This window comes from Ictalurus furcatus, chromosome 11 (assembly GCF_023375685.1).
Source record: "Ictalurus furcatus strain D&B chromosome 11, Billie_1.0, whole genome shotgun sequence".
In the NCBI taxonomy this organism is placed as follows: Eukaryota; Metazoa; Chordata; class Actinopteri; order Siluriformes; family Ictaluridae; genus Ictalurus; species Ictalurus furcatus.
The window spans coordinates 959,783-984,658 of NC_071265.1; the positions used below are offsets into that span (position 1 = coordinate 959,783).

At 39.6% G+C, this 24,876-nt stretch overlaps 1 pseudogene; it reads right to left on the reverse strand.

Annotated features, from left to right (window-relative positions):
- Positions 1-1,632: 1,632 nt before the first annotated feature.
- On the reverse strand, positions 1,633-24,800 carry LOC128615110 (zinc finger protein 585A-like; annotated as a pseudogene).
- Positions 24,801-24,876: the final 76 nt, after the last annotated feature.

Genomic DNA, 24,876 nt, shown 5'->3' on the forward strand with positions numbered 1-24,876 from the left:
ATGCCATGAAACAGGATGTTGTTATAATGAAACATACAATGTTCAATCTGTACCAAACTTCACATATTTTATAAGAATCTGGGCCTGAGCAGATCTACATGCCAATGTTCAGTTATAGTCATAGCGCTTCCTGCTGGCAACATGAACTGACATGTTTTACATCCTGATACACTTCTAACAAAATACAATTGCTAAAAAGTGCTAAAATAAATGGAATGGTGTTCCCCTGGCAGAGCATCCCCAACGTGCACCCAGGTGTGAGGGCCCGTTCAACGCTGCTTGCAGCTTTAATTCCATTTTGAAATTGTGCAGTTCTCACAGCTCTGGTAGCAAAGTTGATGTGTGTCACTGTGCCTTCCAAATTTAACAGCTTTTACAAAAAGTTTCCCAGCTCAAAGTGAACCCAAGAGACAGCAAATCTTATGTCATGACCATTTCACTATTTCACTATTTCCACCCCTAATAATTGAAAAAACAGGCTCACTTCTTCCACCACAGTCATCTGCAGTAAACCATTTTTGTGTTGATTTTGATGTATGTTTTGGATCATTGTCCTGCTGGAAGATCTAACCATGGCCCATTTGAAGCTTTCTGTCAGAGGCAGGCAGGTTTTCATTTAATATCTGTTGATATTTGATAGAGTCCATGATGCCATGTATCGGAACAAAATGTGCAGGTCCTCGGGCAGAAAAACAGCCCCAAAACATTAAAGATCCACCTCCATATTTAACCGTGGACATGAGGTACTTTTCCATATGGCTACCTCTCTGTGTGCTCCAAAACCACCTCTGGTGTTTACTACCAAAAAGCTCTATTTTGGTTTCATCTGACCATAGAACCCGATCCCAGTAGTGTCTGCAAACTGAAGACGCTCGAGTTTGTTTTTGGATGAGAGTAGAGGCTTTTTTTCATGAAACCCTTCCAAACAACTTGTGGTGATGTAGGTGGCTTCGGATTGTAGTTTTGGAGACTTTCTGACCCCAAGACACAACTAACTTCTGCAGTTCTCCAGCTGTGATCCTTGGAGATTTTTTGTCCATTCGAACAGTCTTCTTCACAGTGTGTTGAGACGATATAGACACACGTCCAATTCCAGGTTGATTCATAACATTTCCAGTTGACTGGAACTTCTTAATTATTGCCCTGATGGTGGAAATGGGCATTTTTACAGAGCCTCTCTCTTCTATTTCTCAAGAAATAAACACACAAAAAGGACATAATGTGTATTGTCTTAATAATGGGCATTGAGTGGACATAGAACCAATTACAACTGAATATATTTTTTAATTTTCTCCCGTTAAAGCCCGCGAAAGCCAATCTTTGGGGAAGCACAGGTCATCAGTAAAGGAGTCAGTAAGGGATCGTCTAAAAAGTGCATGACCTGGGCAACTGTATAAGATTCTACTAAGTGTATAGTCGTATATTTGACAGGATATTTAATTTATTGCAGTGTTAGGATACAGTATGGATAATGAATTAGTTTTTTTATAGCATATATATTATTAATGATGTACCTTTTTATTACACATATTAAACTTATTGTGACATAAAAATCTTATACAGTTGCCCAGGTCATGCACTTTTTAGACAGTCCCTTACTGACTCCTTTACTATAAAGCGCTGATGACCTGCGTTTCCCAAAAATTAGCTTCCGCGGGCTTTAACGGGAGAAAATTTTTAAAAAATATATTCAGTTGTACTTGGTTCAATGTTCAGTCAATACACATTATTAATGTATTATTAATGCTGTATTTACACTAGGGGCGCTCCATACATTTTCAATGCTTGTGCTATTTTCTTATAGACACTTCCCATTTTGTGAAGCTCAACAACCCTTTGCCGCACATCACAGTTATATTCCTTGGTCTTACCCATTGTTATTAATGACTAAGGGAATTTGGCCTATGTGTTACCTCATATTTATACAACTGTGAAACAGGAAGTCATGAGTGAACAATTTCCTTTTCCTGGTCACCCAGGTGTACTAAAATAATGTAAAATATTAATGGGAAAATACTTCAAATATATTTCTCCCATATGAATTCAAAGGGGTGCTAAAGATATTTTCTTGCATAAACCTGTTTGCAATTGTTTGATATCCCTGAGACCAGAGTATTTTTTTTTATTAACAAAAGATCAAAAGGGTAAAAAATAAAGACCATTTTTTACAGCATTCTTTTCTCATATATTTACCAAGGGTGCCAATATTAGTGGAGGGCACTGTACATGCCCCCTGGTTTGAAATATTGTTTTCTACTGCAGTGAAATGCATAAATTGTAGCTTAATGTTCAAATATTTTTTGGAGAAACTTTATCAAGAGTCTGCAAAACATTCCAAAACATTAGATAAAGTGGTTAATTGGACACAAAACACGTATTTAGAATAAAACAAGGAAATTCCCACACTTGGTTAAAAATTATAACATCCTTATTTTCAGCTTTGTTAATATGCTTGTATTGCTGAAAATTACTGTGTGTCCTAAAATACTTCACAATCTGCGAGCAATGATACGATTTCTCTCCAGTGTGAACGCACTGGTGTTTTCAGTGTTTACTCAGGGTAGTAAAATTCTTTGCACACTGTGAGCAGTAATACGGTTTCTCTCCAGTGTGAACGCGTTGGTGTATTTGGAGACAGTCCTTTCGACTAAAACTCTCTCCACACTCTAGGCAGTGATATGTTTTTTCTCTCCTGTGTGAATGCGTTGATGAACTTGGAGACTAGACTTTTGTGTAAAACTCTTCCCACACTCTAGGCAGTGATACGGCTTCTCTCCAGTGTGAATGCGCTGGTGTTTTCGGAGATTACTCACGGTAGTATAATTCTTCGCACACTGTGAGCAGTAATACGGTTTCTCTCCAGTGTGAACGCGTTGGTGTATTTGGAGAGTGCCCTCTTGATTAAAACACTTCCCACACTCTAGGCAGTAATACGGTTTCTCTCCAGTGTGAATGCGTTGGTGTATTTGGAGAGTGTCCTCTCGACTAAAACTCTTCCCACACTCTGAACAGTGACACGGTTTCACTCCTGTATGAGTGCGCTGATGTTTTCGGAGACTACTCATGGTAGTAAAAGTCTTTGCACACTGTGAGCAGTAATACGGTTTCTCTCCAGTGTGAACGCGTTGATGTCCTTGGAGACTAGACTTTTGTGTAAAACTCGTACCACAGTCTGAGCAGTGATACGGCTTCTCTCCTGTGTGAATGCGTTGGTGTCTTTGGAGATTACTCTTTTGCGTAAAACTCATGCCACACTCTGAGCAGTGATGCAGTTTATCTCCTGTATGAACTCGGAGGTGATTTATGAGAAGACGTGTCTCACTAAACCTCTTCTCACAATGTGAACACTGATACGGTTTCTCTCCTGCGTGAATCTGCTCGTGTCGCTGGAGGTTCCTCTGCCAGGTAAACTTCTTCCCACAGTCTGAACATCGATATGGCTTCTCTCCTGTGTGAATGCGCTGGTGTTGTTTGACATGACCCTTTTGCCTGAAACTCTTCTCACATTGTGAGCATTGATACGGTTTCTCTCCGGTGTGAGTCCGCTGATGCTGTCTGAGACAACTCTCTCGAACAAAACTCTTTCCACACACTGAGCAGTGGTGATTTTTTTTCTGCACTCGCCTGTGAGAGATCTTAGAGTGGAAAGTATCAGAGATTTGTTCACTACTGCAGCTCTCCACAGGTTCCAGATCCTCACATTTAATCTCTTCTGACTTCATCTTAGTTGAAATGCTTGATATTCTTGTGGAGGCTAAGTTATGATGTGTAGGAAAGATGACAACAGGAGGAGACAGGACACCCCTCAAATCTGCATCAGAAAAAGGCAAACATATTGATTTAGTATTTTAAGCAAATAAACCATTTTGCTACATTCTATTAAGCTGAAAATCAGAACTACAAAATACAGTATCTCACAAAAGTGAATACACGTCTCACATTTTTGTAAATATTTGATTATATCTTTTCATGTGACAACACTGAAGAAATGACACTTTGCTACAATGTAAAGTAGTGAGTGTAAAGCTTGTGTAACAGTGTAAATTTATTGTCCCCTCAAAATAACTCAACATACAGCCATTAAAGTCTAAACCGCTGGCAACAAAAGTGAGTACACCCCTAAGTGAAAATGTCCAAATTGGGCCCAATTAGCCATTTTCCATCCCCGGTGTCATGTGACTTGTTAGTGTTACAAGGTCTCAGGTGTGAATGGGGAGCAGGTGTTTTAAATTTGGTGTCATCACCACTCACTCATACTGGTCACTAGAAGTTCAATATGGCACCTCATGGCAAAGAACTCTCTGAGGATCTGAAAAAAAAAAGATTTGTTGCTCTACATAAAGATGGTCTAGGCTATAAGAAGATTGCCAAGACCCTGACACTGAGCTGCAGCACGGTGGCCAAGACCATACAGCGGTTTAACAGGACAGGTTCCACTCAGAACAGGCCTCGCCATGGTCCACCAAAGAAGTTGAGTGTACGTGCTCAGCGTCATATCCAGAGGTTGTCTTTGGGAAATAGACGTATGAGTGCTGCCAGCATTGCTGCAGAGGTTGAAGGGGTGGGGGGTCAGCCTGTCAGTGCTCAGACCATACGCCGCACACTGCATCAAATTGGTCTGCATGGCTGTCGTCCCAGACGGAAGCCTCTTCTAAAGATGATGCACAAGAAATCCTGCAAACAGTTTGCTGAAGACAAGCAGACTAAGGACATGGATTACTGGAACCATGTCCTGTGATCTGATGAGACCAAGATAAACTTATTTGGTTCAGATGGTGTCAAGCATGTGTGTCAGCAACCAGGTGAAGAGTACAAAGACAAGTGTGTCTTGCCTATAGCCAAGCATGGTCATGGTCTGGGGCTGCATGAGTGCTGCCGGCACTGGGGAGCTACAGTTCATTGAGGGAACCATGAATGCCAACATGTACTGTGACATGAAGCAGAGCATGATCCCCTCCCTTCGGAAACTGGGCTGCAGGGCAGTATTCCAGCATGATAACGACCCCAAACACACCTCCAAGATGACCACTGCCTTGCTAAAGAAGCTGAGGGTGAAGGTGATGGACTGGCCAAGCATGTCTCCGGACCTAAACCCTATTGAGCCTCTGTGGGGCATCCTCAAATGGAAGGTGGAGGAGCACAAGGTCTCTAACATCCACCAGCTCCATGATGTCATCATGGAGGAGTGGAAGAGGACTCCAATGGCAACCTGTGAAGCTCTGGTGAACTCCATGCCCAAGAGGGTTAAGGCAGTGCTGTAAAATAATGGTGGCCACACAAAATATTATATACAAAATGGACACTTTGGGTCCAATTTGGACATTTTCACTTAGGGGTGTACTCACTTTTGTTGCCAGCGGTTTAAACATTAATGGCTGTGTGTTGAGTTTTTTTGAGGGGACAGCAAATTTACACTGTTGCAAAAGCTGTACACTCACTACTTTACATTGTAGCAGAGTGTCATTTCTTCAGTGTTGTCACATGAAAAGATATAATCAAATATTTACAAAAATTTGAGGGGTGTACTCACTTTTGTGAGATACTGTAACTTTCCTGTCTGAAACCGACTGCTGTGTTCTGGAGACAAAGGACAAAGATCTGGTGAAAGAACTTGGGTTGGTGATTCTGCTTTGGTCATGAACCACTTCTCAGCCAGGTACTTTCCCTTACACCATACTGACAACCATCACTTTATTACCCTTTATAACTCCTGAATTTATATATATTCTGGGAACACTGGGCGTTGAGGCAAAAACACACCCTGGATGGGACCCCATTCCATGGCAGCCATTCAGAAGTGTATCTGCTATAATTCAAACATTCTTTGAAAATTTTTTTTAAAAATTTTGCCAATATTGTCTTGCAAACTTGCACACACTACCTAACTCTCCTCTATCACATGACAACTACCAACCAGGGAGGGTGGGCAAAGGGCAAACACATGCTTCCTCCAAGACATGTAAAGCCAACCTCAGCATTGTTTTGGACTGTTGCTCATGCTGTGTCACGGGGAAGCATAACGCACTTGGAGGATAGTACTATCTGCCCTCTTCTGCATACATGAGTTTACAGGTGCCCATAATTTATTTGGGCATCTGCGAGGTCACTGCAATTGATAGAGGAAAGAGAGTATTCCATCCCTTCCACCCAGATAGTACAGCCAATTTTGCTCTCTGGAATACAGGCTACAGATCAGGATCATCAGGATTTGAACTTGATCTCCCATGTTTTGCCCTATTCGGAAGCCATTGTGCAAATTCAAACTACCACTATGCAATCCTGCACATAACAGATTAGAATTGTTTTTGTAATTTTAATTTTAGACAAAACACTATTGCAAAAGCATATTAATTTTGTGTTGTGTACATTTCCTTAAAAATGGAAAACATTGAAAACAAAACTAAACACAAAGAATCACTAGTTATGTTTCTATTATTGCTTCTATGAACCTCATCAGTAATTAACATATATGATGGCACAGTGATGTAGGACGTGTATTCACAATATATATAACATCTCTGTCTGGAACATTTTCCAGGTTAACGCCATTTCCAAATGACAAGGAACACCTTTCAGTTATCCATGGTTTATAAAACTACTGTCACATACGGAAATAGTGTTCTATTTCACTCCTCCTTAAGCACAAGGAAGCAAACCCACAGAATGCACTAGTGGAAACCAAGATCCTGCTAACCATCTCGGGGCCCACATGCAGTGAGCAATTGTGCATTGTGGCAAGAATGGTCAAAGAACATCTTCCCAAACATCTCTCGGATCTGAGTCACCACTTCTGGGTGTGGACACTAGTACCCTGGGTATATTCCCTGTCTCAACAGTGTGTCTGCTGTACTCTTGCTCAGCCCTGAAATATACACAGATCAGCCATAATATTAAAACCACCTGTCTAATACTGTGTAGGTCCCCCTTGTGCCACCAAAACAGCTCTGGTGCATCAAGGCATGGACTCCATAAGAACTCTGAAGGTGTGCTACGGTATTTGGAAGCAAGACCTTAGCAGCAGATCCTTTCAATCCTGCAAGTTGTGAGGTGGGGCGTCCATGGATCAGACTTGTTCATCCAGCACATCCCACAGATGCTCGATCTGATTGAGAGCTAGGGAATTTGGAGGCCGAGTCAACACCTTGAACTCTTTGTTATGTTCCTCAAACTGAACAATGTTTGCAGTGTGGCAGAGCGCTTTATCCTGCTGAAAGTTCACTACCATTAGGGAATAACATTGCTATGAAGGAGTGTACTTGGTCTGCAACAGTGTTTAGGTAGATGGTACATGTCTTGATCCGTATACAAAACTAAACTAATACCAAATTATATTATTATTTAAGCCGCTCAATCAGCGTTTACAATAATAAAATAAAACCCGATTATTAGCGTCAATGTAGTAATGAATGAATAATTATATGCACACACTAAGGTTTGACTAGGGCTGCGTTCCAAATGAGTCCTGATAGGATATATAGTGCACTACAGAGTGTGTAAACACCACTATTTTATAGGCTGTGTAGTGCACTAGCACAGGAAGTAGAAATCCATTTAGGATTCAGCCACTGTTAGCGGAGTTGAACTTACCTTGATCTTTACAGCAGAACACAGTTAACCTCCTCAAATTCACCCACAACGGATCAGATGGAACTGTGGAGGTAAAACCCTGTCAGAAATATTTGAATGTAAAGATGATTAGTAGAGTCGGAGAGGTCAGCTCATCAATCAGCAAAACTGCCGCACGTCTTCTTCTTTTTCTGTGAATGTGTGGCGGAACGCGACCTAGACGCTCACAGCGACACCTACTTGAACATTGCATTAGCGCTCATGAACCGGTTAGCAAAGGGAAAATAAAACAATATTAACCAAATTAAACAATATCGCACAATTATACAATTTTTAAAGTGTAGAATAAAGTACTGAACCAGATTGTCTCTTCCCCGGGCAGTGGATCATATTTTTAGTATAATTAATATAAAATGATGCTGCTGACTGACAGTTAGGATCTGTATGATCTTTTTTTTTTTTTTTCAAATTTAGCACTGCCCTTCAGACACCAAGTAAGATAGTTACATGTATCCCAGAAGACAAAATAATAACAATTTACACTGATCATTCTGTTCAAAAGTTTACACCCCCCTGGCTCTTAATGTATCGTGTTGCCTTCTGGAGCATGAGTGAATATTTGCAACTTATGTAATAGTCGTGTACGAGTCTCTCAGTCGTCCTCAGTGTGAAAAGATGGATCTCAACATCATATAGCCGCTGTTGGAAAGGGATCAAACATGCAGAATATGCTGGAAAAGTAAAGAATGTGCAGCACCTGGAGGATTTTTCTGAAGAACAGTGGGCAGTTTAACTGCTCAGGACAAACAAGGAACTCATGAACAACTATCACAAAACATAAACACAGTCGTGGTTCATCCAGGTAACGACACACAGTGTTAAGAATCAAGGGTATGTAAACTTTTGAACGGGCTAATTTTTAAAATAGTTTTAATAGTTATAATTTTAAGTTCATTAAGCCGTTAATAACTTCTTATGAAACATTGTTTTGTAAGTGCTTACTCAATTATTTAAATCAAACTAATAAAATAATAACATTATTTTATTAATCAAATTAAACAAATAAAAAAGTCAGTATCAGTAATATAATAAAAAGTCTTTCCAATCAGTCTGGTGTCGAACAGCTGAAGTAAACATTCAGAAATTGAAAAGAATGCAGTCAAATAAAACCACTTATATTACTCATTGTCTTCATTTTTTCTGAAGATAATATGCTACTGCATAATATATATATATATATATATATATATATATATATATATATATATATATTTAAAGCTGATAAACGTATCCATCCAAGAGAAGTGAGTTGTTTTCATATATTTCTTGACAGTATTGTTATCTTATAACAATAATATAATCACCTCAGCAGTCTGTAATCCTTGTTACACACATATCCATTTTCCACATTATACAAAACAACTCTATTTACATAATAGCGCAAAAAGACGGGGACTTTGACCATGTAAGCGTCCGGTCAGTGCGCACCAGAACAGTACTGAGAAAATGTGCCAGTAAAGGCAGGGGCCCACGGGTGGCAGCTATTAGGTGCGAAAGTAAACCAGGCGACGAAATGATCAGGGCATGGCATCCCATCACACTGACTACAGTGCACTGACCTTGTTAAAGAAGGTCTTGACAGACTGGGATCCAGCAGTTCTCCTGGCCTGTCTCTCTCTCTGCCTTTACATTACGATTCTGGTACCCAAATTCATGTCCCCCAGGTTCCCCCGGATATTTCCACTCAGTCTCCAGTTCTTCCACTTTACTTCAACTTTACTTCTAACTTCAGCTGTTCTCAGAGCAGCCACAACTTTGATTAGTGATGTTCAATAGCTGACTTACAATTTTATTGGGTCCTTCTGCTGTTTGTCACTGACTGAGATGAAATTAATAACCATCAGAATAATTAATAACCATTTTTAGTGAGGGGAAAGGAAATATTTGGTAAACTTCTTCATAAAATTGCATGTTTTTTGTGGTTTTCATTAAACGCTCAAGCTGAACACAAGCTGTAATATATATAGTATAATTATTCATATAGTTGGGACCTATATAGCATAGCTACTGGATTGAGTGGGCCCCCCTGGGCAGTTGGGGCCCCTATAATTGTCACCAATTTTCACCCCACTAGTGACGGTCATGTATGTATGTATGTATGTATGTATGTATGTTTAGACAGACAGATAGACAGACAGATAGCTAGATAGATACACAGTGCCCTCCACTAATATTGGCTCCCTTGGTAAATATGAGCAAAGAGGGCTGTGAAAAATTGTCTTTACTGTGTAACCGTTTGATCTTTTGTTAAAATAAACATTCACAAAAATACTCTGCTCTCATGGATATTAAACAATTGCAAACACAACACAGGTTTGTAAAAAATAGGTGTGCAACAATTATTGACACCCTTTTAGTCAATACTTTGTGCTACCACCCTTTGCCAAGATAACAGCTCTCAGTTCTCTCCTACAATGCCTGATGAGGTTGGAGAATACATGGAAAGGGATCTGAGACAGTTCCTCCATACAGAACCTCTCCAGATCCTTCACATTTCGAGGTCCATGCTGGTGGACTCTCCTCTTCAGTTCACTCCACAGGTTTTCTATGGGGTTCAGGTCAGGGGACTGGGATGGACATGGCAGGACCTTGATATTGTGGTCACTAAACCATTTTTGTGTTGATTTTGATGTATGTTTTGGATCATTGTCCTGCTTGTTAATGTCTTACAATCTCAATATATCCAACTGGGAATGCAATTATTACATTACATTTTTACGGCATTTGACCCTTATCCAGAGCAATTTACATTTATGCAGCTGATAAATTAAGGGTTAAAGGCCATGCTCAAGGCCCCAGCAGATCCTTCAAACACACTGCTGGACTCTCCTCTTCAGTTCACCCCACAGGTTTTCTATGGGGTTCAGGTCAGGGGACTGGGATGGTCATGGCAGGACCTTGATTTTGTGTTCAGTAAACCATTTTTGTGTTGATTTTGATGTATGTTTTGGATCATTGTCCTGCTGGAAGATCCAACCACGGCCCATTTGAAGCTTTCTGGCAGAGGCAGTCAGGTTTTCATTTAATATCTGTTGATATTTGTTGATGTACATGATGTCATGTATCCTAACAAAATATCCAGGTCCTCTGGCAGAAAAACAGCCCCAAAACATTAAAGATCCACCTCCATATTTAACCGTGGGCATGAGGTACTTTTCCATATGGCTACCTCTCTGTGTGCTCCAAAACCACCTCTGGTGTTTACTACCAAAAAGCTCTATTTTGGTTTCATCTGACCATAGAACCCGATCCCATTTGAAGTTCCAGTAGTGTCTGGCAAACTGAAGACGCTCGAGTTTGTTTTTGGATGAGAGTAGAGGCTTTTTTCTTGAAACCCTTCCAAATATTGTTTTCTACTGCAGTGAAAACCATAAATTAAGTGTGGCCTAATGTTCAAACACTTTTTGAGGAAACTTTAGCAAAAATGTACAAAATATTTTTTTAAAATTGAGAAAGTGGTTAATTTGACTCAAAATAAGCATTTAGAATAAAACTAGTTAATTCCCACACTTTCTTAAAAATTATATCATATCCTCCTTTTCAGCTTTGTTAATGTACTTGTGTTACTGAAAATTACTGTGTGTCCTAAAACGCTTCCCAATCTCCGATCAGTGATACGATTTCTCTCTTGTACAAGTGCGCTCGTGTTGCCGGAGATTACTCACGCTAGCAAAATTCTTTTCACACTGTGAGCAGTGATACGGTTTCTCTCCAGTGTGAACGCGCTGGTGTTTTCGGAGATTACTCAGGGTAGTAAAATTCTTTGCACACTGTGAGCAGTGATACGGTTTCTCTCCAGTGTGAACGCGTTGGTGTATTTGGAGAGTGTCCTCTCGACTAAAACTTTTCCCACACTCTAGACAGTCATACGGTTTCTCTCCGGTGTGAATGAGTTGATGTACTTGGAAACTAGACTTTTGTGTAAAACTCTTCCCACATTCTAGACAGTGATACGGTTTCTCCCCAGTGTGAATGCGCTGGTGTTGTTGTAGATGACCCTTTCGTGTAAAACTCTTCCCACAGTCTGAGCACTGATACGGTTTCTCTCCAGTGTGAATGCGTCGATGTACTTGGAGACTACACTTTTGTGTAAAACTCCTCCCACACTCTACGCAGTGAAACGGTTTCTCTCCTGTATGAACTCTGAGGTGATTTATGAGAAGACGTGTCTCACTAAACCTCTTCTCACATTGTGAGCAGTGATACAGTTTCTCTCCGGTGTGAGTCCGCTGATGCTGTCTGAGAAAGCTCTCTAGATCGAAACTCTTTCCACACACTGAGCAGTGGTGATTTTTTCCCCGCACTCGTCTGTCAGAGATCTTAGAGTGGAAAGTATCAGAGATTTGATCACTACTGCAGCTCTCCATGGGTTCCAGATCCTCACATTTAATCTCTTCTGACTTCATCATAGTTGAAATGCTTGATATTCTTGTGGAAGTTAAGTTATGATGTGTAGGAAAGAGGACAACAGGAGGAGACAGGACACCCCTCAAATCTGCATCAGAGAAAGGCAAAAATTATTGATCTAATATTTTAACCAAATAAACCATTTTGCTATATTCTATTAAGCTGAAAATCAGACCTTGGGTTGGTGATGCAGTTTTGGTCATGAACCACTTCTCAGCCAGGTACTTGACTTGATACTATACTGACAACCATCACTTTATTACCCTTTATAACAAGATATTTTATATATATTCTGGGAACACTGGACATTAAAGCAAAAATACACCCTGGATAGGACACCATTCCATGGCAGCCACTGAGAAGTGTATCTGGAAACCAAGATCCTGCTAACCGTGACCCAGGTTCATATCCAGAAGACGTAAGTATCGCACTTTGTATTTTGAGAATATTTGCTAATCACCTTTCCGGATGAGCTTGTTAGCAAGTTACCACTGTCTCTGATTGTATTCACGGAGAGCAGAGCTATGTCGACGTTTTTATTTTTAACCCGAAAACGCTCACTGTCTGTGTAATTCATAACTGGACCTCTATTATGTACAATACAGTAAGGTGATTGTAAAAACTGTACGTTTTGGGCGAACCATTTTAGTATCTGAAAAAGGCATAGCCCTCTTTCCGGAAAGGGGGCGGAGCGCAGCAGCTCATTTGCATTTAAAGAGACACACACAAGAAAACAGCGTGATTTTGCTTCCACCCAAAAAGGGGCATTTTCAGCATGGCATTTTCCCATTTTCAACATATCATTTATTAAAATGATATGTTGGGTATTTTGAGCTGAAACTTCAGACACATTCTGGGGACACCTGAGACTTATATTACATCTTGTAAAAAGGCTCAAAATAGGTCTACTTTAAGCGCGTCTGTTAAATGCTGTAAATGTAAACAAACAATTTAAACTTGATCCGTATATAAAACTAAACTAATACGAAATTATATTATTATAAACCGCTCAATCAGCGTTTACATTAATAAAATGAAACCCGATTATGATTAGCATCAATGTAGTAATGAATGAATAATTATCTGCACACACTGTAAGGTTTCACTAGGGCTGCGTTCCAAATGAGTCCTGATAGGATACATAGTGCACTACAGAGTATGCAAACACCACTATTTTATAGGCTGTGTAGTGCACTAGCACAGGAAGTAGAAATCCATTTAGGATTCAACCACTATTAGCCGAGTTGAACATACCTTCAGAACGCAGTTAACCTCCTCAAATACACCCACAACGGATTAGATGGAACTGTGGAGGTAAAACCCTGTCAGAAATATTTGAATGTAAAGATGATTAGTAGAGTCGGAGAGCTCAGCTCATCAATCAGCAAAACTGCCGCACGTCTTCTTCTATTTCTGTGAATGTGTGGCGGAACGCGACGTAGACGCTCACAGCGACACCTACTGGAGCATTGCGTGTCTCCAAGAGAAATAAGTCAAGAGTCAGAACTCAAACTCAATATATGAATATTAGTGGTTGAAATAATGATAAAGAGGGTGTTATTTTATAGAGTCAATAAGAGAAACTTCAAGAAGAAAGCAATAAGATGAAGCGTTTTCATAAGGTCATCACGTACAATGTATTTCTTTTAATAAAATGAAACCCGATTATTACGGAAGCACTGAGCGTCTCTAAGAGCCACTACGTTGTATTGACTGTGTGTAATGTCATTGTTTAACACTAGGTGGAGTGTGGGTGTAATTAGTATTTAGGTAGCCAGAGTGAAGGCAGGTGTGTAATGGAGGGAAACCACAACAATTTTTGACCGTGTCAGGACATGTGCAGGTGGAAGCAAGTTGGTGGGATTACTGCGAGTTTAAGAGGACATCTACGAGCTTTGTGATAAATAAAACGGATAAAAGCAGTACTAGACTGGAGTGTGTCTTGTTCGGATTTCACGCGTCGGAAACACCTCTAAGTGACAAGATGGTCATTTGTCACTACAACGGCAATGCGTTATTAATGGGTTTTTTTCTGTTGTTTTCTCGTGATCTCGACAATAACTAAAAGCTGTTTTCTCACGATGTAATTTTATCCTGAGAGAATCTGGTGCTTTGTGAATGGGACTGGTGTTACATGCATGTTGGTGTCTTCTCCATCATAAATGTAATAACTGCCCGCTGTAGAGATGGACTTTATCTCCACATTAAGAGAGAGGGGTGTGTGTCCCCTTCTCAAGTGTCAGACACTAATGTGGAAGTCAGTCCTGCAGGAATTAGGTATTTTTGTAGACCACCCCAGAAGTTAGCATCACCCCGGTTCCCTCGACACAAAGCCAATAGGATTTTTCCATTGGCTTTTGGATTACTGCAGAAAATAAACTCTGTGACCAACAAAAGTTTATGATTCTTACATGTTCCGTTCATTACGATAAGATTCATAAGACTTTGAAGCCTATGCACTAGCCAGAAGTAAAAAGCTAAAGTTAAAGCTACAAATGAACTACACCACGGTCACATGACTTCAACGTCACCACCACTATTCTTCTGACAACTCTATTTTTTTTTTAAACAAAACAATACAATTGGAATATACTATACACTGATAAATCTACAAGTTGGAAAGTTTGAGTTGGAATAGTTTGCAAGAGTGTGAATATAAACATAACGAGGCTGTAGTAGATGAGATTTCCTGTTCGGAATGATGACGTTTAATGTCCGCGACAACCTCTGTGGTAAAATTTAGCCACTTGTTAGAAACGTCTTTTTCAAGACACATAAAAGCTTTTTAAAAATTTCTGAGTGGGGTATTACTGATGTATTTTATGTCATAGTATAAAATGTGAACATATCTTGAGATTGTGTTAACCACAGACTTTATTTCAGGCATTTAACCAAAACCCATTGAGAACCACATTCATTTCGGGACGATGGAAGTCGAGATCACTAAAAAATCAAGAAAGGAAAATAATAATGCATGGCCGCTTAAGGCTTCATTATTGAAGTAACGATAAAGAGAGTTTTATTTTATAGTCAATAAGAGAAGCTTCAAGAAGAAAGCAATAAGATGAAGCTTTTCATAAGGTCATTATTACAAAGGCCTGAATCTTACCAGGTACCAAATGAACGAATTATTATTATTTTTAAAAAGACAGTTAAATATTTTCATGTGTTCTTGACTTTATTCTGCATTTTTTTTAATAACTTGAAATAGACAGCTTTGGACCCTCTTAAAAATTCTTACATTATCACTTGCAGTGAAGAGGCAGGAAAGTATATATTACTGAATCACTCTCAAACCAAGAGGACTGAAATAGCCTGCAGGGTTAGAAAAGGCCATAAAGGGGAAGCCATGTGCTCTTCTTGCAATGGAAATGTAAGCACACAGTATTTTATCTGCCTGATAAGTTTAAAGGATTATTATATTTATTGATGTTGGAGGATGTTGTTTAAAAAACATCCATTTTTATTATTCCATTAATAAAAACTATAATAGTGTTGTGACTGTTGTTTAATTTCACTGATCTTATTTGAATGGTGGGCACCGTTCCATCATCTTGTTCCTAATGATCAGGGGCCCCTTTTACCACCATAGTAAAATATTATCATGATTATTATTAGTGCGCTAATCAAAGCCATTAGTAAGGTAATTTAGATGATTATTTAATCATGGAAATTTCATCATTATTCAATGATGAAGAAGAAGAAACATTAGCTAGCTAACACAAAGCCTGGTTCCTGGTCCTGACCACAATGAAGATGTCGCTGTGTGGTGGCAACAAATGTGATAATGGATGAGTCATGTGACTGATCATGTGATGGTGTTAGTAGTAGTGTGATGAGCGAAATGGAGTCCAGGCGGTTAGTAGTTGCAGAGGATTATGGGTAAGAGTTTGTGTTGAGAATGAAGAGTGTGAACTTTTGTCAGATGTGAATTTTATATAGATTTATAGTGTGCTTTTTATGTTGAGTGAAGCTCAAACTCACGCCCTACACAGACAGGGGAAGTACATTGTTATTTTCCACAGATGAAGATTAGTGTTTTGTCCCACCTTCTATTGCCACCCCAATAGCCTCACTGGGTCTAACCTGGCCACTTCATTGTAAATGGTCTGGCTACGTCCCTGCTAACAAATGTTCACAGATTCATCCATATCCTGGTGATGTAAATCTTTTCTGGATGATCAAAATGCTTCAGCTTCACCAGAAGTAAGATGCATGAAGAATCAGCAGACCAAGAGCCAGGGTATAGACAAAGAGAGGGTTTATTATGTGCACAGAGACACTCTGGGCACTACATTGTTTCGTGGTCTCAATCTTAGTCTAAACACAAGTTGGATACAGTTGGCTTTTATACTCATATGTACATGCAAGCAACATACCCAAAGCTAGTTAAGGAAAACATAAGACAAAAGAGACAAAAACAATCAAGCACAGAAACCCAAAAACATCATGAGAACATGAGTTAGCAAAATCACACAGAACTGATCTTAAATGATTGAATCCTAATCATGGAAAATAGCGAAAAATATTTCACACAGGCTTTTTTTAATTACCAAAATATACAATTTCACATGACTGTTCAAAGGTATAACAACTCTTCACAAATTATTTGACCATACTGCCAATGTAAGAAATAATATCTTGTTATAGCCAATTTGGGAATGCAGTAATAATAAAAGGTTATCAGACAGGGTAATATAATTGACTAAATAAATTTCATTGCATACTAATGCAGTGTAATGTGATGTAATGACAATAAAAATGCAATATCACACAGGCCTACCTTTTACTTTCCACACACTCTAAAATTCATAGTTTCATAGTGATAAACCCCACTGCCCCCTCAAGTACATAGCAAAGAATATAAAAACATTCCAACAGAAGGAGTTAAATGATCCCATTTGACTCAAAATAAATGTTTAGAATAAAACGAGTTCATTTCCACACTTTCTAATGAAAATTGCAATATGTCCCCATTCTCAGCTGAGTAAATGTCATTTTGTTGATGTAAATTTCATCGTGTCCTACAACTCTTCCCACTCTCCGAGCAGTCTGGTTTTCTCTCCTGTGTGAACGTGCTGGTGTTTTCGGAGACTACGCAGGGTGGTAAAATTCTTTGCACACTGTGAGCAGTAATACGGTTTATGTCCAGTGTGAATGCGTTGGTGTTTTCGGAGACTATGCGAGGTAGTAAAATTCTTTGCACACTGTGAGCAGTTATACGGTTTCTCTCCAGTGTGAATGCGTTGATGTCCTTTCAGACTAGACTTTTGTGTAAAACTCTTCCCACACTCTGAGCACTGATATGGTTTCTCTCCTGTATGAACTCGGAGGTGATTTATGAGAAGAAATGTCTCACTAAAGCTCTTCTCACAATGTGGGCACTGATGCGGCTTTTCTCCTGCGTGGATGCGCTGGTGTCGCTGGAGGTGATCCTGGTACATAAACGTTTTCCCACACTCTGAGCACTGAAAAGGTTTCTCCCCTGTGTGGATGCGCTGGTGTCGCTGGAGGTTTCTCTGGCAGGTAAACGTCTTCCGACACTCCGAGCATCGATACGGCTTCTCTCCTGTGTGAATGCGCTGGTGTTGTTTGACATGACTCTTTTGACTGAAACTCTTCCCACATTGTGAGCAGTGATACGGTTTCTCTCCGGTGTGAATCCGCTGATGCATTCTGAGAAAACTCTCTCGATCGAAACTCTTTCCACACACTGAGCAGTGGTGATTTTTTTTCCGCACTCGTCTGTGAGAGATCTTAGAGTGTAAAGTATTAGATGAGATTTGTTCACTACTGCAGCTCTCCATGGGTTTCAGATACTCAGATTTAATCCCTTTTGACTTCATAATAGCTTCTAACTCTTGATATTCTTGTGCAGGTTAACTTATGATGTGTAGGAAAGAGGACAAGAGGAGACTGGACACCCCTCAAATCTGCAAAAGGCAAAAATTGTTCCATATTTCAGTCTTTTATCCAAATAAACCAATAAACAAAAACAGAGTTATATAATAATATTTCTGTCTCAAATCTGATTGGTGTGTTCTGGAGGGAATTTGGACGATGCCAATGAAAGATCTTGGTATCATGCTCCTGCTTTGATTATACCTGCCTGGAGAACTTCTCAGCCACATAATTGTGCAATCATCACCACCACTTACAACACACACACACACCAATCAACCAGAACATTATAACCATTGACAGGTGAAGTGAATAACGTTGATTATTTTGTTACAATTCTGTCAGGAGGTGGGATATTTTAAGCAGCAAGTAAACAGTCAGTTCTGGAAGTTGATGTGTTGGAAGCAGGAAAAACGGGCAAGCGTAAGGATCTGAGCGACTTTGACATGGGCCAAATTGTGATGGCGAGACGACTGGGTCAGAGCATCTCCAAAACGGCAGGTCTTGTGGGGTGTTCCCGTTATGCAGTGGTTAGTACCTACCAAAAGTGGTCCAAGGAACTGTGGACAACTGGTGAACTGGTGACAGGGTCATGGGTGCCTGAAGAAGTGAGCATGAGTGAAAGCAAGTGAGAGAGTATTCACTGGAAAATGACAGAGAAGCGATCACGTTGGAAGTAAGTAACCATGACACTGTCTACTGAAATTACTGGATGTTAAGAAACTATTTGTTTATAGTTAGCTAGAGGACAGACATAGGAAGCTGCCTACAGTAACAAAATTGTCAGAGAAAAATGTAATGATGTAACATTGTAACAAAAAACATTGAAAAAGATACACATACACAGTAGCTGAGTTGTTCTGAAATTACCAAAACAATTTAAAGCCATCATTTAATTCCTTGCACCTAAGCCAAAATCCACTAACTATATATTTATGTTAAAATGTTGTAATTGACCGAGATTTGCTGCCTGATGATTATCCATCTTTCCTTACCCGTCAACACAACAGCCATGAGTCGCAGTGGAGTGACGTCAACTCCCCTCTTCGATTAATTGGCTAGAGGAGGAGCTGTAGTGAACCAATGGTGGCGCTAAAGCCCGCCCTGATTTACATGAAACTCGAACTGCAATGTTTTGAAAAGCAAGCTTTCAGAAAAAGAAAACGAGCAGAAAATGTCAGAGAGCTCAAAAACACAGGAATATAACCAAGGAAAACGAGTTTGTGTGCGATTCAGAAAACTTTGAATTCATATTTCAGTTTTGTGCAATATAAATTTGCATGTGACTTTAAACGTTTGATTCACGCTTATTATTTTTCGATCCGTGACCGCAATACTTAAACCAAACCAGCTTCACTGTAATGTCTGGAGTTTTGTACATATGACGTCACTGACCAGATTAATTAACCTATTTCAGTATCTCACTAAGGATATCACATAATCATAAGTAATCTTAGCCATAGAGTACTCTAAAGTTTAAAAGAAGTAAAACATGATCATGATTAGCAGCAATTTGATAATCTGTTAATAATTAGCAGCACACACTAACTTTTCACTAGTTTTGACTTCCTGATAGGACATATAGTGCACTACAGAGTGTGTAAACACCACTATTTTATAGGCTGTGTAGTGCACTAGCACAGGAAGTAGAAATCCATTTAGGATTCAGCCACTGTTAGCCGAGTTGAACTTACCTTGATCTTTACAGCAGAACGCAGTTAACCTCCTCAAATACACCCACAACGGACCAGATGGAACTGTGGAGGTAAAACCCTGTCAGAAATATTTGAATTTAAAGATAATTAGTAGAGTCGGAGAGCTCAGCTCATCAATCAGCAAAACTGCCGCACGTCTTCTTCCATTTCTGTGAATGTGTTGGGGAACGCGACGTAGACGCTCACAGCGACACCTACTGGAACATTGTATTAGCGCTCATGAACCGGTTAGCAAAGGGAAAATAAACCTAGATTAAACAATATCAGACACGTAATAAATATATAAAATGAAAATTGGACTGCCTTAATATATATTTATCAAACACCAATTTAGTATGCCCAAATACAGCCACTTTTAATATTCTGATTATTACTTTAATCTGTCAATTCAGTAGAGTCCATTTAAGTGCAGAGTATGTACAATTTTGGTAGAATGTATGTCCTCAATCAAAATTATTCTTAAACTGGGCCAATTCTATAAATTTCCCTAGTATGACATCGGTTGTATAGAACATGGAAGCCAATTCCCAATTATATCATGCACTATAGATAATGTGTTTAGCCAGGCTTGTGAGTGGTGTAACAGAGAAAAAAAACTTTTCACCCCATCTCAGAGAGATCATTCAAATCCTAATGATTTCACAGTCATCCATGGGCAGGAATCAAGACTGGATATTTGCACAAACAGTTCTTCATTGTATTTACCATGTTTCCATAATCGTGATATCTTACAGGAATGGCAATGCCAGGTCCAAGGGCTATGCAACCAAAAATTAAGTATTATTTACTTTAAGACTCTGTTCCAGTACTTTCACTCACCTAAAAATTGCATAGTCTACCACCAAAGGTTGGCATGTTCCAAGTTGTTCACCACATCTAGATGTGTATATGAAGAAACGAAAGCTGAAATTCTGATCTATCGTCTCATTTCATCTTTTCATCTCAAACGCAAATGTCCTCAGTGTATAGCACAAACAGAATTGGCCTTGTGTTCCAATACTTTCAGAGAAGACTGTGTGTAAGTATATTTGCAAGGCAATTATTAGTCAAAAGACAGACAAAAAAAACAAACGTTAGGTATTTCCAAGTATTCATTTTAATGTATTTTTATGTTTTTTATCTATACATCCCACAAACTGTTCTTTGTGGCTCTGATTTATTGAATAACCGGTGACATGGATGTGTGGAGTCTAGATTGGACACTACCTAAATAAATAATTAATCCCAAACTGAAGAATGATGGTTACATGTCTTATTTAAATATTAAATCAACCTAAATAAATAAATACTTCAATAATAAGATTGAGAATAAGAATAAGTAGTTGTTCCATTTATATAGCACCTTTATATAACACTCAAGGTCACCCTAAAAACATCTGCTACTTTAATTATTACTGAACTTTAAATCATACATATAAACACGTTTAAACAACCCATTTGACCCAAAATAAGCATTTGCAATAGAACTCTCATGCTGTGTCAAGGTGCTTGTGTTGGACACACTGGTGTTTTTTAAGATTCCCGTTCTGACTGAAACTCTTCACACACTTTGAGCAGTGGTACGGCTTTTGTCCTGTGTGAACGCGCTGGTGTCGCAGGAGATTACTCTGGCTAGTAAAATGCTTTCCACACTCTGTACAGTAATACGGCTTCTCTCCAGTGTGAATTCGTTGGTGTTGTCGGAGACTGCTCTGGTTGTTAAAAGTCTTCCCACACTGTAAACAGTAATAAGGCTTCTCCCCAGTGTGAATGCGCTGGTGTACATGGAGACTATTTTGCTTAGTAAAACTCTTCCCACAGCGTGAGCAGTGATACGGCTTCTCTCCTGTGTGACTGCGCAGGTGATGTTGGAGAGTGTCCCCGCGATTAAAACTCTTCCCACATTCTAAACAGCGATACGGTTTATCTCCTGTGTGAATGCGCTGATGTTTTTGGAGAGCGTTACTTTGTGTAAAACTAATCCCGCATTGCGAACACCGATACGGCTTCTCTCCCGAGTGAACGCGCTGGTGTCGCTGAAGATTACTCTGGTTACTAAAATTCTTCTCACACTGCGAGCACCGATATGGCTTCTCTCCCGTGTGGATCCGCTGGTGTTCTTTGAGACTACTGTTTTGACTGAAACTCTTCCCACACTGCGAGCAGAGATACGGCTTCTCTCCCGTGTGGAGCCGCTGGTGTTGTCTGAGATGAGACTTTTGACTGAAGCTCTTCCCACACTGTAAGCAGTAGTGAATTTCTTTTTTTCTGTAAGAAGTGTTGGTGTGTAAAATACCAGATGAACTTTGGCTAATATTGCAGCTGTCTGTGGGGTCCAGATTCTCACATTTAATCTCTTCTGACTTCATCCTAGTTGAATCTTTTGATATTCCCACAGAGGGACGTAGGAAAGAAGACCACACGAGAAGACAGGGCACCACTCATATCTGCATCAGAAAAAAGCAAAGTAAAAATGGGCAATAGTTCAATGTTTTTAACAAAAAGCACACTGCTTAATTTTATGAACCGAAACACATCAGAGTTCCTGTCTGGAAACTGACTGGTATGTTCTGGTTCAGTTTTCAGGAGACACCTGTTAAATCTTATGTGCTGCATATCCAAGTTTAGGTAAAAGTTACATTCAGTTATGTCCCAAAACAAAATGTGGTTTGGCTTTAGATGTGGGCCAAGAACTGTGAACTTGAACAGGGGGCAGGGGTGGGGTGGTTTGCAGGTATTAAAAAGAAACTGGGAGAAACCAGCAGAGATTTTAAAATCATGCTTCTTTTTATTTTTCTTAACTGGTGCATACGTGATACAGGTTCCATTTCGCCCCTGCTAATCTCCTGAGGGAATGAGGATCACCTGGATACCTGAATGACGCAGTAGTTGCAATAAATTCAACTGTCATACAGTCATCTTCCCTTTTCTTCTTCTTGGCTTGTATGAGACAGATAATCTGTACACCTCATGGAGCTTTCTGTTTAGTGGCTTGTGACTATGATTGTATTGCAGTCACTACCTTGTCCTCCAAAACTGGGAACAGCCTTCACAGTCTTCTCATCTGTTATACTATGTCATTGGGGTGTACTTTTTTTTTTTGCACAAGTGGTTTTTGTTCATTGAATATTGGGAAATCTGTGGTGTCTTAATTTTTAAGTTGGTTTTTCCCTGTGAGCATCACCAGCACTTTTAGCTTTCACTCACTGCACTTATGATAGGAACTTGCACTTTGTATGTTTTTTCCCCCTCTCCACTCAGTAAGTGCCATTTACCTTTGTCAGAATAGTACATTTTCAGAACTGATACCTCAGAGACAGGGGTGACCATTGAACCATGGGATGATTTCTCACTTATTTCACAATAAACCAAGACTCATTCACTCTCAATTATCTGTAGCAGCCACTCTTGAACTGCTGGCATCCCAAGCTGAATTAGATGGCGTTAAGTAAGTTGGGTTGACGTTAATATCTATATTGCATCACTGATGGTCTCACCAGTATTCAAACCATGTTTTTAAAATGGTGTCCCTCTATTCACCAGTCAGATCACAACTCAGGTGACACTCAGAACATCATGAGGCATTTGAGAATCCAAACCTGACCACAGGGTAAAACAAAGTGATGTCTGGTCCTCAAAGCAGTGATAGATGCACTGTGGTAGATTACCCAAATACAGTGCTGACCCACACTGACAACCTACAGACTCACACAATGCACACAGACAGGTATAAGTACAGACTCAGTTTATCAACCTATAAACTATTCATCCTGTTATGTATCAGTACTGTAACCACATGAGTAACTGACACACATCAATTTAGTAATTAGCCAATTAATGAACAATTATCCGCACACACTGTAAGGTTTCACTAGGGCTGCGTTCCAAATGAGTCCTGATAGGATATATAGTGCACTACAGAATGTGTAAACACCACTATTTTATAGGCTGTGTAGTGCCCTAGCACAGGAAGTAGAAATCCATTTAGGATTCAGCCACTGTTAGCCGAGTTGAACTTACCTTGATCTTTACAGCAGAACGCAGTTAACCTCCTCAAATACACCCACAACGGATCAGATGGAACTGTGGAGGTAAAACCCTGTCAGAAATATCTGAATGTAAAGATGATTAATAGAGTCGGAGAGCTCAGATCATCAATCAACAAAACTGCCGCACGTCTTCTTCTATTTCTGTGAATGTGTGATGGAACGCGACGTAGACGCTGACAGCGACACCTACTGGAACATTGTATTAGCGCTCCTAATCACCATAACAACAGAAGGCTGTTTTGCTAATATAGCCCCAGACAGCAAGCAGGTACCGGTCCACTGGATCATATAAGTCGGTCGGAACCACTGCTGGTCCACACGCAGACCAAATTAACGCTGACTACTGAATAAATTAGCAATTAATTAATTCATTTATACATTAAATGAACTTACATAGTTTTAATCTCATCCATAGTTCTTTCGTCACGCTGCTCTGATGCTGCTGATTAACTATCCCCTCTTTTGTATACTTTTGTATAGAGAATTGTATAGCCATGTACTGTGTTTCAGTATTGTGTGCAATTAGTTGTGCAACAGCAGTGCTGAGTTACACTGTCTGAAATTATGTAAGAATTAAGAAAATAGTTTGGTAATCAAAAATGGTGTTATTTGCAAAAGTAAAATGTGTAGAACATGTGCAAGTTAATTTAAAATGGACTGAGGCAAAGTGGAAAACTGTTCTGTGGTCAGACGAATCAAAATTTTAATTTTTTTTTAGAAAAAAAAACGAACGGCATGTCTTCGAAACTAAAGATGGCTATCCGGCCATCCGGCTTTTCATCAGCGCTCAATTCAAAAGCCTGCGTCTCTGATGGTATGAGGGTGCATTAGTGCCTATGGAATGGACAGCTTGTACATCTGGAAAGGCACCATCAATGATGAAAGGTATATACAGGTTTTAGAGCAACATCTGCTTCAATCTAGATTCCCTCCCATCTTTACTTCTGAAAGACTCTGCCTCTCTAAGATCCTCTTTTTATACCCAATCATCTTACTGACCTGTTGCCAAATAACCTCCAGCTGTTTCTTTTTACTAGCACTAACTTTTCCAGCCTTTTCTTGCCCCGTCCCAACTTTTTTGAGACATGTTGCGGCCATCAAATTCAAAATTACCTTATTTTTTCCTTAAAAATGGTACATTTACTCAGTTTAAACATTTTATATGTTTTCTATGTTCTATTGTGAATAACATACGTGTT